A 16,888-nucleotide genomic window follows, 5' to 3' on the forward strand; every position below is an offset into this window, starting at 1 on the left:
ACACACACACACACACACACACACACACACACACACACACACACACACACACACACACACACACACACACACACACACACACACACACACACACACACACACAGGTAAGACAAACACATTGTGTAACACAGTGGTTGCCAAACTGTGGTCCGTGGACCACTAGTGTTAAGTCAGGGTACTGCAGGTGGTCCGTGGAAAGGCAAAATAAAATATAAAATAATATTTTTTACCTTCATTTTACCAGGAATCCCCATAAAAAACATAAAAAGTAAAAAGAATATGTATGCCTATATTGATATAAAATTTAAATTAAATGGTCAGGTGGTTAGTGTGATTACTAAAATAGGCTAGTGGTGCTCGGCCGTGACGTTCAAGTTCAGTGCCGTTAGAACCACAACATGGATCGGTGGATAGCAACAGGTTCTCTGAAGAGGAAAGCGGCAGAGGCAAATATTTTGTCATTATATAAAATATTTGTCTGATTATAATTTCACCAACAGTAATTCTGGATTGCCTCCACCAAACAGGTAAATAGGAAATAAGCAAATCAGAACACTGCAAGCCAAAACAGCAGTATGCGCGCAAGCGTGAAACGCTAGTGTTTCTTCTTGCTGCGTATCTTTTACTGGGGTCTCCAACACGTCGCACGATCGGAGGTAGCTCGTCGAGGGGCCGTTCGTATATCGTGTCTTTTGCGCTCTCAAGTTCATTATTTCATGTAGGCGCGCGGCAAGTGCGCTCATAATTGAAGTGACGCACTCATTTTTTTAGGCGCAGCGAGATGAAAACACCTCAACTTTTCATAATGCCGCAAACGCATCGCAGTTCATGTGACAAAAACAAACAAATCAGCTTCATCCTTTCCGTAAACATTGAAAGCTCAGTCAATGAAGAATGTAAGAATGCACGTGCACCCAAACACTACGGGTGTTTTTCTCTTCTCTGTAAATAAATCTTGTAGCAGAGCTACAGCAAGCGTTTTTCGGTGGTGGAAATCTATTAGCTACTAAGCACAACTAAGTTGTGGAGAGCGCGCATAGCAACGACAGACGGCACGGGAAAATCGGACCGAATTTTACTATTAGCTAATAATAAAAGATAAGCTAATGTGCATCGATGTAAATGTCAAGTAATTTATCTTTTTTTGACTCATTCTTTTTATAAAAATGATTTAAAGGCTGAAATATGTGAGGTTTATCTTTTTATAAAACCTTTTTTTGTTAAAACTTTATTTGAATTTCATTTTACTATATGTGCCTATAGGGGTGGCAGGGGTTGGCGGCAATGTAAGTATCTGGATATTTGCCGCGGGGCGAGGGCTTCGATTACCTCTCTCTTTTTTGACCATACATGTTTGCATCCCTGAAATGAACCTGATTATGCCCTCGGGCGCTTGAGTAAATAAATAAATTAAATATGTGGCAGCCGTTGTGTGCAGTAAACTTTCTTTTAACAAGCTGTTGTACTGATGTGATGACCAGTTATAGTTTTAATGTTAGTAAGCCTATTTAGAGGTGCGGATTAATTCAGGAAGGACTGTGTGTAGATATATTTTATTATGTGTATTATGAGGTGGTCCGTGAAAATTCTTGATTACAAATAGTGGTCCACACACACAAAAAGTTTGAAAACCCCTGGTGTAACAAACTAACAGTGTCAGTTTATGAATTAATCAAAATTAGGAGTTTGGCATACCTGCAGGTATACCACTAGGTCTCTCATCTGGAGCCCTTGATTCCTCACGTCTTCTCTTGTCGTTCATACCTACGACAAACAGCAGAGGAAGGCATGGCAACATAAAAATATTAGCAAACTACTACAATCTAGTCTGTTTTCGAGAGCAAACAAGATATACAGACAGGACACAGAAACTGGCAGAAAAAAACTGTCAAACAAATGAGGTCAAAATATTTACGGTAAAAAAAATAATGGTAATGGTATTATAATGGTAAAATTTCCAGTACTGTCTCTGGTGATGCTGATATGATTTTTTTATTATTTATTTATTGCCAGGACAATGCATATTAACAACAGTACGCCTGTAACATGCCAAAGTTAGCCAAAGGCTAATTTTCATCTGTAGTCCTGTTTGCCAGTTGTACAGTAGAGCCCGACCGATATGGATTTTTGGGGGCCGATGCCGATACCGATATTAGAGAGTAAAAAAAGCCCGATACCGATATATATCGGACGATATTATTTATGTGTATATTATAATACAGTACCAATATTATTTGTGTATTATAGTACAGTATACCAGTCAAAAGTTTGGACACTTTCCTATTGGTGTGTACAAACTTTTGATGGGTACTTTACACATGAGCTATAAACAGAATAAATATATTTTATAAACAAGTTTTGCAATGATCACTCAAATGTGGTAATCATACACTTGTGTGACAGATATGTAATGGAGGCAGGGGGAATGATAGAATGAGAATTATACAGCGGAGCTGTAACCAAACTAGTTTGCATTGCATGTTATATTATATTCTATTATATTATATTCTAAATACTGTTGCATAATCTTCACTAACGACTTTGTCTTTTAATTTAGTCATAACTTGTATCAATAAATATATAAAAAGTGTCACTGACAAAACCTTATTATCTTCTATTTTTACTCTTAATCCTCTAATCTCTACCAGTGGAGGAAGAACTCAGATCTTTTTACTGAAGTAAAATTAATGATATCATAATGAAAACGTTTTTAATTACATGTACAGTACTTTTATACTATTTTAAATAATTAGTAAGCAAAATGTACTAAACGTGAAACTAGGCTACTCTTAATGCAAAATGGCCCTATATAAAGTGTTATAATTATATACATTTTTGGAATATTGCTTGATGTTGTAACGTAGCGTTATCAGGCAGAATTAGCTTTAACACTGTGTCTACACCGGACGCGGCCGTTACTGCTCGCGTCGCAACAGCTGTTTACCCTAGACAAAGCAGAATCAGTTTACTGTCGGAGATCGCTCGCGCCACGCATTTTAATCAATGTTTCATCAACCAATTGCCTTAATAAATAAGAAGTAGGCCTAAATATAGCAGACAATATAATCAGGACTTCTCAGCTGCGCGCTTGCAATAGTCACAAGCTCACACAATACGTGACAGAGGCTTGTAGCAGAGAAATCAATTCTGTGAATTACACTGCGCAAATCACAAGTAGGCTACTACCCACCGGATGAAGAAGGGTTGGCTCTCAGTCTCCACAGGCTACATAAAATATTAATTTTATTTTATTTTATTTTATTTTTCGTGTTTGCATTTATGAGGAAAAAACAATGTTACAGACGCGACAGTTCAGCACTACGGACGTGAGCGCTCTGAAAGCGGCACTAATGCTTTGAAACTTTCACATAGACATCAAACAGAAAGCACAAAACCTTTCGTTTCAAAGTGAATTTCGTTTTGTATTAATTGTATCTTAATTTTAATCAATGTTTCATCAACCATTTGCCTGCATTTAATTTATAAGAAGTAAATATAGCAGACGATAGACAATCTCGACACGGAGGCGCCTGCGGGTGAACTGGAGCTCGTCTCATGAACCGAAACTCAGCGTATAGACCTGAGAATTGAAATATATCTATATTGAAATGTCTACTTTTAAACAGAACAATTCAAAACGAAAGACAGACAGACTCATGTAATCGTATGAAATGTGCATTTCTCTCTTTCGCGCGTTCACTGAAGATCGCGAGTCAGCATCGTCAACTTCATCTTTGTCTGACACTGACTGAAAACACTAGTTTATTAATAAACAATTAAAATGTCTCCTTGCTATATTTGTTGTATTCATAATCATTATTTCCCTTTCAAGGGAACTTCGAGCTGCGTCAAACGCTGCGGGAACGCCCCTGCGTTGTGCGTCATGAAGCACGTATGGAATCAGCCCAATGGAGAGATGAAACGTCATAGGCGGGTGACGTCATCGACCAGGAAACTATAAAGCACCCCAAAAACACAAGCGCATTAGCTTCTGTGCTTTCAGTCGCGCTACATGTGAATCTGTCCCTGTGTGATATTGTCTGTCTTACATACCCTGCACCACACAAACAATTTATCCCTATATATATATATATATTGAGAGATTATGGCGGACGAACAGCAGTTTAGAAAGTGTGTTCCTCCCTGCTCGCGTTATTTAACGAGCGGGGATACACATGATCTTTGTGTTGTTTGTTTGGGAGTTCAGCATGCCCAGTTTGCTCTCGAGGGAGCAGACTGTGAGCATTGCGAGCGTTTGCCGTTAAGGACGCTCCGCTCCCGCCGATCGCTCTTTGAGGAGAGCGGTTCGGTGCGCGCTCCCCGCGGTTCGGGTCCCGCTTCTGCCGAGGCAGAGCGGCGGCACTTATCGTGGGGATCGCAGATGGATCTCACAGCGGGGTTTGAGACGGGCTCTGCCTTATCTCTCCCTTCACCTGTGAGATCCAGTGCCTCAGTCCCGGGTTCGGAAGCACGCGCTGCGGTTTCTTCCGCTCGGGCTGAGGCACCAATGCTGCAGCTATCCAGTTCTGAGGAACTTGATGTTGTTAGTGTTGAGGGAGATGTGGAGGATTCGCCACCCCACACTCCTGAGAGTGATGAGCTTATGGAGGTGTTAACAAGAGCTGTTGAAAAACTTAATATTGAATGGCCAGTGACTAGACAGGAGTCTGTTTCTAAATCAAAGTTGGATGAGAGATTTTTGCCGTCACGTGTGCAGCCTCCACGCCGGTGCCTGCCGTTTTTCCATGATCTCCACACCGAGGTGTCGAAATCATGGAGAAAACCGGTGTCATATAGAGTGTTTAGTCCCCAGACTTCAACATACGCTAATATTATGGGAGCCAAGGCTCATGGTTATGGTGCTTTGCCTCGTGTGGAAGAGACGCTTGCGAGCCATCTCTCCCCCGAAGCAGCATCATCTTTTAAGGCACCGGCATTACCCACCAAGCCTTTAAGAAACACTTCGGCTTTGGTGGGTAAAGCATATTCGGCAGCAGGTCAGGCTGCGTCATGTCTGCATACTATGTCAATCTTGCAGGCATACCAGGCTGATCTGCTAAGGGACATGAGTGAGAGTGAGGAGGTCAGTACTGACGTAGTTCGCGAACTGCGTCAGGCTGCTGATTTATCCCTGCGTGCCACCAGAGAATCGGCCAAATTAATGGGTCGTTCTATGGCAGCTCTGGTGGCCGCAGAAAGACATTTGTGGTTAAATCAGACTAATATTAAAGAGAGAGAAAAAGCTTTTCTTTTAGATGCTCCTCTTTCTCCCATGGGGTTGTTTGGTGATGCTGTGAATTCAGTTATCGATAAATTCCAAGAAGAAAAGAAACAAACTGCAGCTTTTAAAAAGTTTCTTCCCCTTAAAGTTCATGTCCCTGGGGCTGCTGGGCGGGAGCAGCCCCGGCCGTCTTCGAGCTCATCACATAGAGCGCAGCAGAGGCAGAGTGTCGCGTCTCGTGCTCCCCCTGCTGGACAGTGGGCTCAGCCGCGACACTCTCAGCCGAAGCCTTCTCCCAGTAGAACTGATCTGAGGACAGTTATATTGGCTAAGAAGGCTTCGGCTAAGAAGAAGTCCTGACGCCAAGCCGTTCAGGATGCTGAGGGTGGTCCCCACCGAGGCGGAAAGGTGTTCACCTCTTTTTACGGTGCCCATTCCTCCTCGGTGCCCTCAGGGGCTCGTTCTGCCAACCCCGCCTTTATGCCGGGGCACAGACGATCCCAGCGAGCGCTTTCCCGAGGGACGCTCGCTCCCTCTGAGGAGGGTCTCAGAGCGGTCAGACCAGTTGTTCCCTGCCGGTGCGCCGTTACAGGGCGCTGCGTCTGCTGCTCAAGTTACACCAGAGGCCAGTCTCGAGAGGCTGGTACCCTTAGTAGAATTTCTGGCAGAGTGGAAAAGCCTTCCAAAAATATCTCATTGGGTCCTGCAGACAGTAGAAAAGGGTTATGCTATCCAGTTCAGGTGTCGTCCACCAAAATTCAGAGGGGTTCTGCACACAGTGGTGGGCCCCGAGCAGGCTCTGGTATTGGAACAAGAGGTGAAAACGCTCCTTCAAAAAGAGGCTATAGAACGGGTTCCTCCTCCCAGTTTGGAGTCAGGTTATTACAGCCGATATTTCATCGTTCCAAAGAAGGATGGGGGGTTGCGTCCAATTTTAGACCTGCGCATATTGAATCGCTCGGTAGGGAAGCTAAAATTCAAGATGCTCACTATCAAGCAGATCGTGTCTCAAATCAGGTCCGAGGACTGGTTTGTCACGATAGATCTGAAGGACGCATACTTCCATGTGTCCATCCTTCCACAACACAGGAAGTTCCTGAGGTTCGCCTTCGGGGGCGAGGCGTACCAGTACAGGGTTCTTCCGTTTGGCCTAGCTTTATCTCCCCGCACTTTCACGAAATGCATGGATGCAGCACTAGTGCCTCTGAGGCTTCAGGGCATTCGGATTCTCAATTACATCGACGATTGGTTGATTTTAGCTCAGACCGAGCAGATGGCGGTTCGGCATCGAGATGTCGTCCTCGCTCATATCAGAAAGTTGGGGTTGAGGCTGAACGCAAAGAAAAGTGTATTATCTCCTTCCCAGAAGACCACTTTTCTGGGTGTCGTTTGGGATTCGGTATCGATGCGGGCGCGACTCTCTCCGACCCGCATCGCTTCGATTCTCTCAGCTGTGAAACAAGTGAAGCTAGGCCAGCTACTCACTGTCAAGCAGTTTCAGAGACTGTTGGGTCTGATGGCAGCAGCGTCCAACGTTATACCTTGCGGCCTGTTGTACATGAGACCGCTACAGTGGTGGCTCAGGACCAAGGGATTCTCCCCGAGGGGAAATCCGCTCCGCACGTTCAAAGTCACGCGGCGCTGCCTTCGTGCTCTGGTCATGTGGAGAGAAACTTGGTTCCTATCCAAAGGTCCTGTGCTGGGGGCTCTTTGTCGTCGCATAACGCTAACGACGGATGCTTCCCTCACAGGGTGGCCCCCCACCCTGTGAGGGAAGCATGAGTGGGTCATGAGTGGTCGCCCAGCCCAAGGTCTGTGGCAGGATCATCATCTTTCGTGGCACATAAATTGTCTAGAGATGTTGGCTGTGTTTCAGGCTCTGAAACACTTCCTAACAGACCTGAGAGGCCATCATGTGTTAGTTCAATCAGACAACACGTCGGTGGTCTCTTATATAAATCATCAGGGGGGCCTGCGGTCTCGCCGGCTTTACAAGTTGGCCCGTCAGATCCTCCTGTGGTCCCAAGGGAAGCTACTATCTCTGAGAGCAATGTATCTCCCTGGGTATTTGAATGTGGTAGCAGACTCCCTGTCGAGGCAGGGGCCGAGGCCAGGGGAATGGAGACTCCACCCCGAGGTGGTGGAGCTCCTTTGGTTGAGTTTCGGTCGCGCCGAGGTGGACCTATTCGCTTCCAAGGAGACCACTCATTGTCATCGGTGGTTCTCCATCACTCTTCCAGCCCCCCTGGGGTTGGATGCTATGGTGCAGCCGTGGCCGAGGTCACGTCTGTACGCCTTTCCCCCGATTGGTCTGTTACCAGGAGTTCTGGAGAGGGTCCGCCGGGACGGGGTCAGTCTACTACTAGTAGCCCCGTTCTGGCCGGCCCGAGTATGGTTTGCGGACCTGATTTCTCTCCTGGACGGTTCTCCTTTGGAGCTCCCGGTCAGGAGGGATCTACTCTCCCAGGCGGGGGGCACGATACTTCACCCCCGCCCAGAATTGTGGAAACTGTGGGCTTGGCCTCTGAGGGGGCCCAGCTCATAGACTCCGGTCTCTCAACCGAGGTTGTTGAGACCATTCTTAACTCCAGAGCTCCATCCACGAGGAAGCTTTATGCCTTGAAGTGGAAGCTTTTCACTTCTTGGTGTGGAGAACACCTGCAGGACCCAGTTAACTGCCCAGTGGGTGCAGTGCTGGAATTCCTGCAGGAGCGCTTCTCCACAGGGTTATCCCCCTCCACACTAAAGGTGTATGTGGCGGCACTAGCTGCTTACCACGTCCCTTTCAGTGGAGTTTCTCTTGGGAGACACCCGCTTATAACTCGTTTCCTCCGTGGCACTTTGAGGCTGAGGCCAGCAGTTCGTACGAGGGTGCCGACTTGGGATCTGGCCATTGTATTAGAAGGTCTTTCCCTAGCTCCTTTTGAACCTATCGAAGAAGTTCCCGAGAAGTTTCTCACTTTTAAGACTATCTTTTGCTTGCTATCTCTTCACTAAAAAGAATCGGAGATTTGCAGGCTCTGTCGGTTTCACCCTCGTGCCTGGAATTTGCACCTGGCATGGTTAAAGCTTTTCTGCATCCTAGACCAGGTTACGTTCCTAAGGTTCCTACTAATATTGTTAGACCTACGGTTCTGCAGGCTTTCTGTCCTCCTCCATTTATGTCATCGGACCAGGAGAAACTTAATTCACTCTGCCCTGTTAGGGCATTAGACGCTTATGTCCACAGAGCTGCCCTGTGGAGGAAATCAGAACAACTTTTTGTATGTTTCGGGCCACCCAGGAAAGGGTGTCCGGCGTCTAAACAGAGAATGAGCAAGTGGGTGGTTGAGGCTATCTCACTTGCTTATGAGTCGGCTGGCCAGCCTTCACCTTTGGTTGTCCGAGCTCACTCTACCAGGAGTATGGCTGCTTCTAAAGCTCTTTTGTCGGGGGTTTCCCTGAGTGATGTTTGTGATGCGGCTGGATGGTCTTCACCGCATACTTTTATTAAGTTCTATGACCTAGACTTAAGCTCTACCCCTGGGGCACAGGTGCTCTCGTCCTCTGTGCGCTAGTCTCACATGACGGTCATTTGGTCCTATGGCGACGTGGGTATTCGCGTTCCCGCAGCGTTTGACGCAGCTCGAAGTTCCCTTGAAAGGGAACGTCTCGGTTACGTATGTAACCCTAGTTCCCTGATAGGGAACGAGACGCTGCGTCGCTCCGCCATACTCCCGGCACTCCCGTTAGCGCTTCCTTCAAGCCTATCAGAAGCTAATGCGCTTGTGTTTTTGGGGTGCTTTATAGTTTCCTGGTCGATGACGTCACCCGCCTATGACGTTTCATCTCTCCATTGGGCTGATTCCATACGTGCTTCATGACGCACAACGCAGGGGCGTTCCCGCAGTGTTTGACGCAGCGTCTCGTTCCCTATCAGGGAACTAGGGTTACATACGTAACCGAGACGTTTTGCCAGTTCTTGTGACAGCTTTTAGGTGCTTTATTGGCAGCGCCACCCTTACATGAATCACCGTACCCGCATTTTTTAAAATATTCATTTATCGGCCATTATAAATGCCGATACCGATAGTTAGGAAAATGCCTAAAATCGGCCGATAATATCGGCCTGCCGATATATCGGTCGGGCTCTAAGTGGCACCCTAGGGAAAATACAGGGAAAAATTAGGGAATATGGAGGGAACAAAGTCTGGACTATCAGTCAATGAATGGCTACCCTATTAGACAAAAAACATAACAGATTAGCAATAATTAACTGCGCGCTGCTAACTAGCTGCTACTACCAGATTCCCTGCGTCCTTTGATAATTGATGAATGAACATGAACATGGACGAGCATGCAGTGCTAACTCAAACTCATAGAAATCCATGTATTTAACCCTTAAAAATATCCTGCAGGATTTTTCCACTTGTGCTGCAAGTGTGCTGGATGTCCCTGCATGTTTTCTGTTGTACTGAAGGGTTCATTCTAAAACATGTAGAAATCTCCTGCAAATATTGTTAATGTATAAATAAATAAAAGCCTGCAAAAAAAAAAAAAAAAAAATGCAGGATTCCTGTAGGTTATCTTTGTAAGGAAAACAATGTAATTCACACTCAATTAACATATGGATGCACTGTTCACTTCTCTTACATGTTTGATTTACTTTCAATTCTTAAGATAGATTTCAACACTGCATTTACAAAATTATGAAGCTCCTTTAACAAAACAAATGTGCAAGCAAACGTGCAAAACACGTTAGTCAGCTCTGGGGAAAAGGCTCACAATCCCACAAATTATCATACTATGATAAAACCATAAATTTCCACATATTTCATATCATACTACTTATATATACCTCTCTCTCAACCATTTGCACATCAAGAAAGCCGAATGCTGAAGTACTTCTATACTCTTTGATGCTGGCTGCCACGCGTCGATATACTGGCCTGTTTCTTCCGGTTCTTCTCTTTCAGCATCAATCCCAGCTAACAAAAGTACGTGACTGTTACGTAATCTGGTGACCAAACTTTCGTTTTTCGTTTTTTTGTAACGTTGTCAGTAAGTAACTGCGACGTCGTGGATCAACAGTCGCGTGTTGGTAACCATTTGGTCATTTTAGTTTTTAATTAATATAATATGGGCGGACATGCAGTGGTCTAATTTAATTTGTCCTCATTTGCCCAAAACTATTTTAGAGACTTTTTCAACAACATATTAAAGACACAGAATTTGATTCATTCAGTTAATTTACTGTAGAACAAAGCACAAACAGAAAAAACAGTATGCAAACAGGTTTATAAACATTTAAATGAACCTTCTTTTTGAAAAACTGCATTCCTGTTCAAGTCTGGTGAACTCTTGCCTGCGAATTTGCTCTACATGATAACTTGTGACCAGTAGAAGATCAATACATGAAGGTGTGACCTTTTGGCTGATTTAAAAGAATTATATTTTTGTTGTAAAGTCATTGTGTGACCGCGCCTTAAATGTGAGCATATAAATTTCTTATTTATTTATTTGTGCACCTCCAATGAAGAATTTGAAAAGCTGTAACTTCTGTGTTGTTTTGGGGAGAGAAAAAAGTTTGATTTACTGATGTGTGACTTTACACCTACAGACTCCACTGCCACAGGTGCTCAGTTTTGCTATAATAATACCCTCACAGAACATGATAGTAATCAGCCATCCATGCAAAAGCAGAGGTCATGTGGTGTACAGGTACATCTGTCCAGGCCAACATCTGATGCCTTCCGCTGGGGATCCCAGAAAACCTGCAATGAAAAAAATAGTACAGTTCAAAATCTATCATACATACATACATCTCATCTGGTATCACAAATTATCATTCCAGGTTCAATTCAAGATAATCTCAATATTAGGGCCGCAAGATATTGAAAAACTTAAATACAATATTTTGTTTTTCTTCTATATATATTGCGATATACAAACAATTTCACCAGATTATTTATTTAGGTCTATTTGAAAAGAATGAATCATTTTGACTTAATTTTGCATGCATGTACCCGTTTATCCTCAAAAGAAAGAGAAAGAGAACTGAATTGGGCATTCACGTGCTGTCTGCATGGCTCTGTGTGTGCACGTGAGTCCTCTTGCCCTTGATGCCTGACTCGACTTAAAAACACATGCAAATGATAAACTTTCACTCTATGATGGTTAAACTTTGCAATTAATCCGCGAATCACATGCGTTCCGAACCGGGGGACAACTGGCCCATACGGATCACAGATAAACTACAATCCCTATACATGACAACTCACATCCTGCGACGGACTGTCGTGATTGTGCACAACGCGATATTGATGCTAAAACGATATATCGTGCAGTCCTACTCAATATACAATATTTGGGGCATGATATTGCCCAAAAGAAATTATTTCAACTCGCCCCTCTGAATATTCCTTTATGGCCTTTTGTGAGAAGTCCAGAGAACTTGTCACGTTTTCTTGTCATTTTCATGTAAGATTAACAGTTAATGCCAAATATAAAATTTCCATGCATTCACAAACCTCATTTGGATAAATACAATGGTAGAAAACTTGAATCAATCACATAGGAAAGCCTGTCAGTGATGTGCTGTAAAGTAAAAGGAAAGACACAGATAACAGTAAAACTATTTCATAGTTGAGTCATTTTATAATAAAGACATGTAATTATGTATTTTTTTTAAAGATCTTGTTAATACCTTTGCTTAATATTAACATTATTAGTAGTAGTAAATAAATGCTTGAAAACTTTCATCATGAGCTGTTGCCATTAACATAATGAGAATAGAGAGTGAAAAAAACAGCTCTATCTAAAACTTTTCAATCAAGTCAAAGCTCGTTGTAAAGCTCCTGTTGTAAAGTTATAGTACACAGGACACACGCATGAGAGGTACAGCCTCTCCCTACTTACAAAATTACAAACAACCAGCCTGAAAAACACATGTTGTATGAAGATTTGCAAGACAATGTCTATAATAAACAGTGTGTGTAATTTCTTCAGTACCGTCAGCAGAACCGATAACGTCCAAGCTTATCGATACTGCGGTCTTCCTTAATTTGCCCCAGGGCCCATTTAATACCGGGCTTCGATACCCATCCCTACATATGAGTGAGTTCATATGGATGAAAGTTGTGTTCTGTCTCTTGATTTGTGATAATGACAGCTATTGTGAAACTCACCTTCTTCATGTACTGAGTGTGGATGACATCAAGATCTCGTACTGAAGAATCACAGGGCCAAACGCTAGGGATTATATCTCAACTGGTGACAAGAGCATAGCCATAACTTTAAGGACTCTAATGATATCTTTACCCCTGATATTGCATTGAGAATATAAATCCAAACATTTTAAAGGCTAAGAGTATGAGCCATGAGTAAGCTGGCCAGATATCTGTGAAAAATAACTTGCGTGCCTAAAGTTGTCGACCCCCTGAACCACAGTCAGCATTTATTAGTAAAAATAATTTCAGTATTTATCATAAAAAATACATACATATAAATAAATACCTTTGAGTTGGACAGTTTTGTGTCTGTCTCATTGGCCAACATAATTCAAAACAGACCTAGAGAAATAAAATAAAATATACCAGTGACCGTGATATCCTGTTATCATAATAGTTAAATTAATTACAACTATGACCATTAAAACATCATATTTTTCGCCTATTATTTATCCTACAGGCTTCTCAAGGACAATCTCACTGAAAAAACCTGGGGTTAATGATTTTAAAATGTGAGACTTCTTTCAAAAGCATACATCTTACAGACCCCAAACTTTTGAACAGTAGAGCACTATGTTTGAGGTTTTGCTTACTAATCATATGGTTCATAGCCGTGGAGATTTTCTTGGACAGGGGGTGCAGAAGTCCATCAACATGATGATCTAGGAACATAACATGCAATTTGTCATAGAACCAACATGTTGCTAGTATGTTAAATAGGATTTACATTAGAACATAGGGTTTATTACAAGGAAGTTAGAACAGAGGTGAAATGCAGAATATATATATATATATATATATATATATATATATATATATGTGACCCGTCACAGAAACCAGGGACACAAGTCGGCAGCACAACCTTCGAGCAAAATGAGAAAGAAGAGTTTTTTTTCAAAATTGGTGATTTTCAATTTTTTGGAGAATCTGTTAATTGAAATCACGAAGAAGCCTCTCCATGTTTGAGATAGCAGTATTGGTATATTTAAAAGCTTACATTTTGAGGTTGAAATCGGCTTGTTTTCGGAGATTGTAGCATGCAGTAGGGGCGTGGCGTGTCATTGTCTGTGTGTATTTCCATACTGAATAACCCGGCGCTTTTGCCCCCGCCCTCCAAGTCAACCACATGGCTACTTATTATGCTGTGCTCTGGCCAGCTCTCTCTGATATCAAAATTCAATGAAGATGGATGCCGCAAAGATTGTCGCAGACGAGATGAACCGTCTGGCAGTTACACCGAAAATGTTTTCGCCGCACTTCGTGGGCTCGGGAAACTGAACCGGAGGTATGGGCGCAGCGCGCTCGCCCTCAGTGCTTCAATACGGCGGCTCGGCTCGCTGACAGCGGTGGGTGGCTGTTTCATATGTGACGGAGAATCGAAATAGAGGATGCAGTTAAGACCTTTGCTGCTGCGATGAAGGCCTGCCGTGCGTGTTTCTGAAATGTAAGTTAAGCTTCATTTGCTCTTTAGTCGTTATTTAAGATGCTGAACCTGCTGATGATATAATGTGCTTGCGGACATTTCATTTGTGTGTGTATACGCACATAAGAAAGTGGTGTAAAGAGATTTGCAACAGTAATTTGAGGAGGTGAAATGTGATTATTTGGAAAATTGCAGAAATGACTGCTTAAAGAAAGATGCCAGCAGGCATTTGCCTCCTACATAAACTTTAATATTGTTGACATTTTGGGCACACGAGCGTTGCGCACTATTTGCGCTATATGTAGGCCTATGGCTTATTGGTCTTTGTTTGTTGTTGTTGGTTTTGCGTTATATGTATATGGCATATTGGTCTTTGTGTGTTGTTGCTGGTTTTGCGTTATACTGTATGTATATGGCATATTGGCCTTTGTGTGTTGTTGCTGGTTTTGCGTTATATGCAGGCTATATGGCATATTGGTCTTTGTGTGTTGTTGCTGGTTTTGCGTTATATGTATATGGCATATTGGTCTTTATGTGTTGTTGCTGGTTTCGCGTTATATGCAGGCTATATGGCATTATTGGTCTTTGTGTGTTGTTGCTGGTACGTTGCAAATAGAGGGGCAGCACAATTGTTTTTCGCCTAGTGCGGCAGAAGTGCACTCATTCGAAGTGTAAAAAAAGCTGTAAAGCACATGGAGGAGCTTTACAGGGGGTATGGCTTATCTAAATGAGATGTAAATGAGCCCTATTGTCACCCCCAGCAGCAGAGACAGGTGAGAACTGCACAATCTTTAGCTCGTTTTCTCCTCTTTGAGCTTTTTTAAGTGCCTACTTTAAAATGGCCACAACTTCTCCAAATATTATCAGATTTCCACATGTTACACATCGTTGGAAAGCTTGGATATTACACTCTCAGAATCTATGAATAACTCAAAATGCCCCAGAACCGACTTGTGTCCCTAGTTTCCGTGACTGGTCACATATATATATATATATATTGTGTCTGTCATTGTGTCTGTGAAGTGGAGCAGGACAACGTCCCACCAGTCCTTGTTTCAGACTCTCATCCACAGATGACTGGTTTTGGGTATTTAATTTTTTTTTATATATATATATTTGTAGCTTGTGACACATGTTTAACATTTATGTAAACACTAAGTACGGATTCATTGATCGGAATGAATCCAGTCCGATTGAAACAAAAGTTGTGCATGTAAACGTGGCCTGATTGTCATGTTCAAGTGTTGATATTACGATGTTTTCAGTTGAGTCACAATGTGACGGCAAAACAACACTTTCCATAGTCGAGGACACAGTAGTTTTTTTTTTAACCATTTTTAGCTCAAAAGGTTGTTATCGTTGGACATTTCGTTTACAGAAAAGAACCCCATTCATATGACCCGTTTCAATATGTGGGAAATGTGAGTAGCCCAGGCTATAAATAGGCTACTGTCTAAGATAAGAAAACCTTTATTTGTCCCACAGTGGGGAAATTGTATGCCTATGGATTTAGACCTATTGTTTAATTAAACATTCAAAAGGTACTGTTGTGTTCAATTGTTTTAGTAGAGCTAAAGACGGTAACAAATGTAGCATAATAACACACAATGAAAGGATATAGCCTAACTGAATAAAAGCATCACAGAAGACCCAGGAACAGTTTTACCTTTTATTGTTAATAATCACGTCTAAACAACACATTTTTACTATAGATAAAATATGGTTTATTTATACTCTCAAATGTACATTATTCTAATAAATTAATTCTCCTCATTTATATTCCTCAGATTCCTTAGCACGGGGGATTCTTTCACCACCATAGCTGCCAGTTTCCGCCTTGGAATTTCCACTGTGTCCAATATTGTGAAGCAAACATGTGATATCCTCTGGGAGACCTTAAAAGACACCTACATGCCAGTCCCCAATGAGGAGCTCTGGAAGACAACCGCCCTGAGATTCTCTGAAAAATGGAACTTCCCCAACTGTATCGGTGCTTTGGATGGCAAGCACATTGTGATTCAGGCACCAGCTAATTCTGACTCCCAGTTCTTTAATTATAAGGGAACCTTTTCTGTGGTTTTGCTTGCCTTGGTTGATGCCGACTACCGCTTCCTAGTGGTGGATGTAGGGGCATCAGGCAGCAACAGCGATGGTGGAATATTTTCCAATTCTTTATTGGGACAGGCCCTAAATACTGGGAGTTTAAACGTTCCGGAGCCTTCTCATCTGCCATCTGCGCCAGAGCCGGCGGCGTTACCATTTGTAATTGTTGCAGAACATTCCTTCTCTGTCCCTACCCTGGAAGACGCCTGCCAGACGACAAGCGCGTGTTCAACTACAGGCTCTCCAGATCTCGACGTATAGTTGAGAATGCTTTTGGCATTCTCAGCCAGTGCTGGAGAGTCTACCAGCGCTGTCTGCAAGTGGCTCCAGAGACAGCCGACAGCATCGTAAAAGCAACTTGCATCCTGCACAACTTCCTGCGAAGGGCCAATGGGAACCACGGTGCAGAGTCTGACAGTTCTGATGGCCAAAGGGCAGTGGGCTAGGAGACATTAGAGGTCTTTGAGGAAACAGGGCATCAGCTGAGGCACTGAGTGTGCGGGACACATTCAGACATTATTTTAGCTCACCTGCGGGCCAAGTTCCATGGCAGCTTCCTCATGTGAACCGAGGTCTCCCTGAATGACCTGACTGATTTATTTCTGACCATAGGGGGAAACATTTTTTTTCCTGAAAAAGCAAACATAACATGATAAAATTGTATTGTTCAAAAAGTAAATTGAGTTTGCCTGTTAAAGGAACACTCCACCGTTTTTTCATGTAAATGTATTTCATGAAAGTAAATCTTGTATTTGTATACGTGTTAATAGTTTGTACTTTGATCATTTGAGACCTTTAAAGCCAGTGAAAAAAACACCAATGTCTTGATTATTATTTATTTGTTGGGATGTAGCTATACAGTAACTAAACAAGAACAGACAGAACTTAAAGGACACAAAATAATAATAACTGACAACACAATATTAAAAAATA

At 42.8% G+C, this 16,888-nt stretch overlaps 1 protein-coding gene and 1 long non-coding RNA gene across 2 annotated transcripts in view; one reads left to right on the forward strand and one right to left on the reverse strand.

The window, feature by feature from the left end:
• Positions 1 to 16,888, forward strand: part of LOC143718612 (uncharacterized) — a 796,762-nt gene that overhangs the window by 221,741 nt on the left and 558,133 nt on the right. The window lies entirely within an intron of this gene.
• Positions 10,538 to 13,097, reverse strand: LOC143718496 (uncharacterized). Its single transcript, XR_013196407.1, has 5 exons — positions 13,023 to 13,097; positions 12,716 to 12,771; positions 12,388 to 12,469; positions 11,731 to 11,797; positions 10,538 to 10,974 (listed from the first exon to the last, which is right to left on the reverse strand). It is a non-coding gene; the product is annotated as an uncharacterized LOC143718496 (long non-coding RNA).

The sequence above is a fragment of the Siphateles boraxobius genome, unplaced genomic scaffold, assembly GCF_051911475.1.
Source record: "Siphateles boraxobius isolate OS27281-9 unplaced genomic scaffold, OSU_SipBor_1 61, whole genome shotgun sequence".
Lineage (NCBI taxonomy): Eukaryota > Metazoa > Chordata > Actinopteri > Cypriniformes > Leuciscidae > Siphateles > Siphateles boraxobius.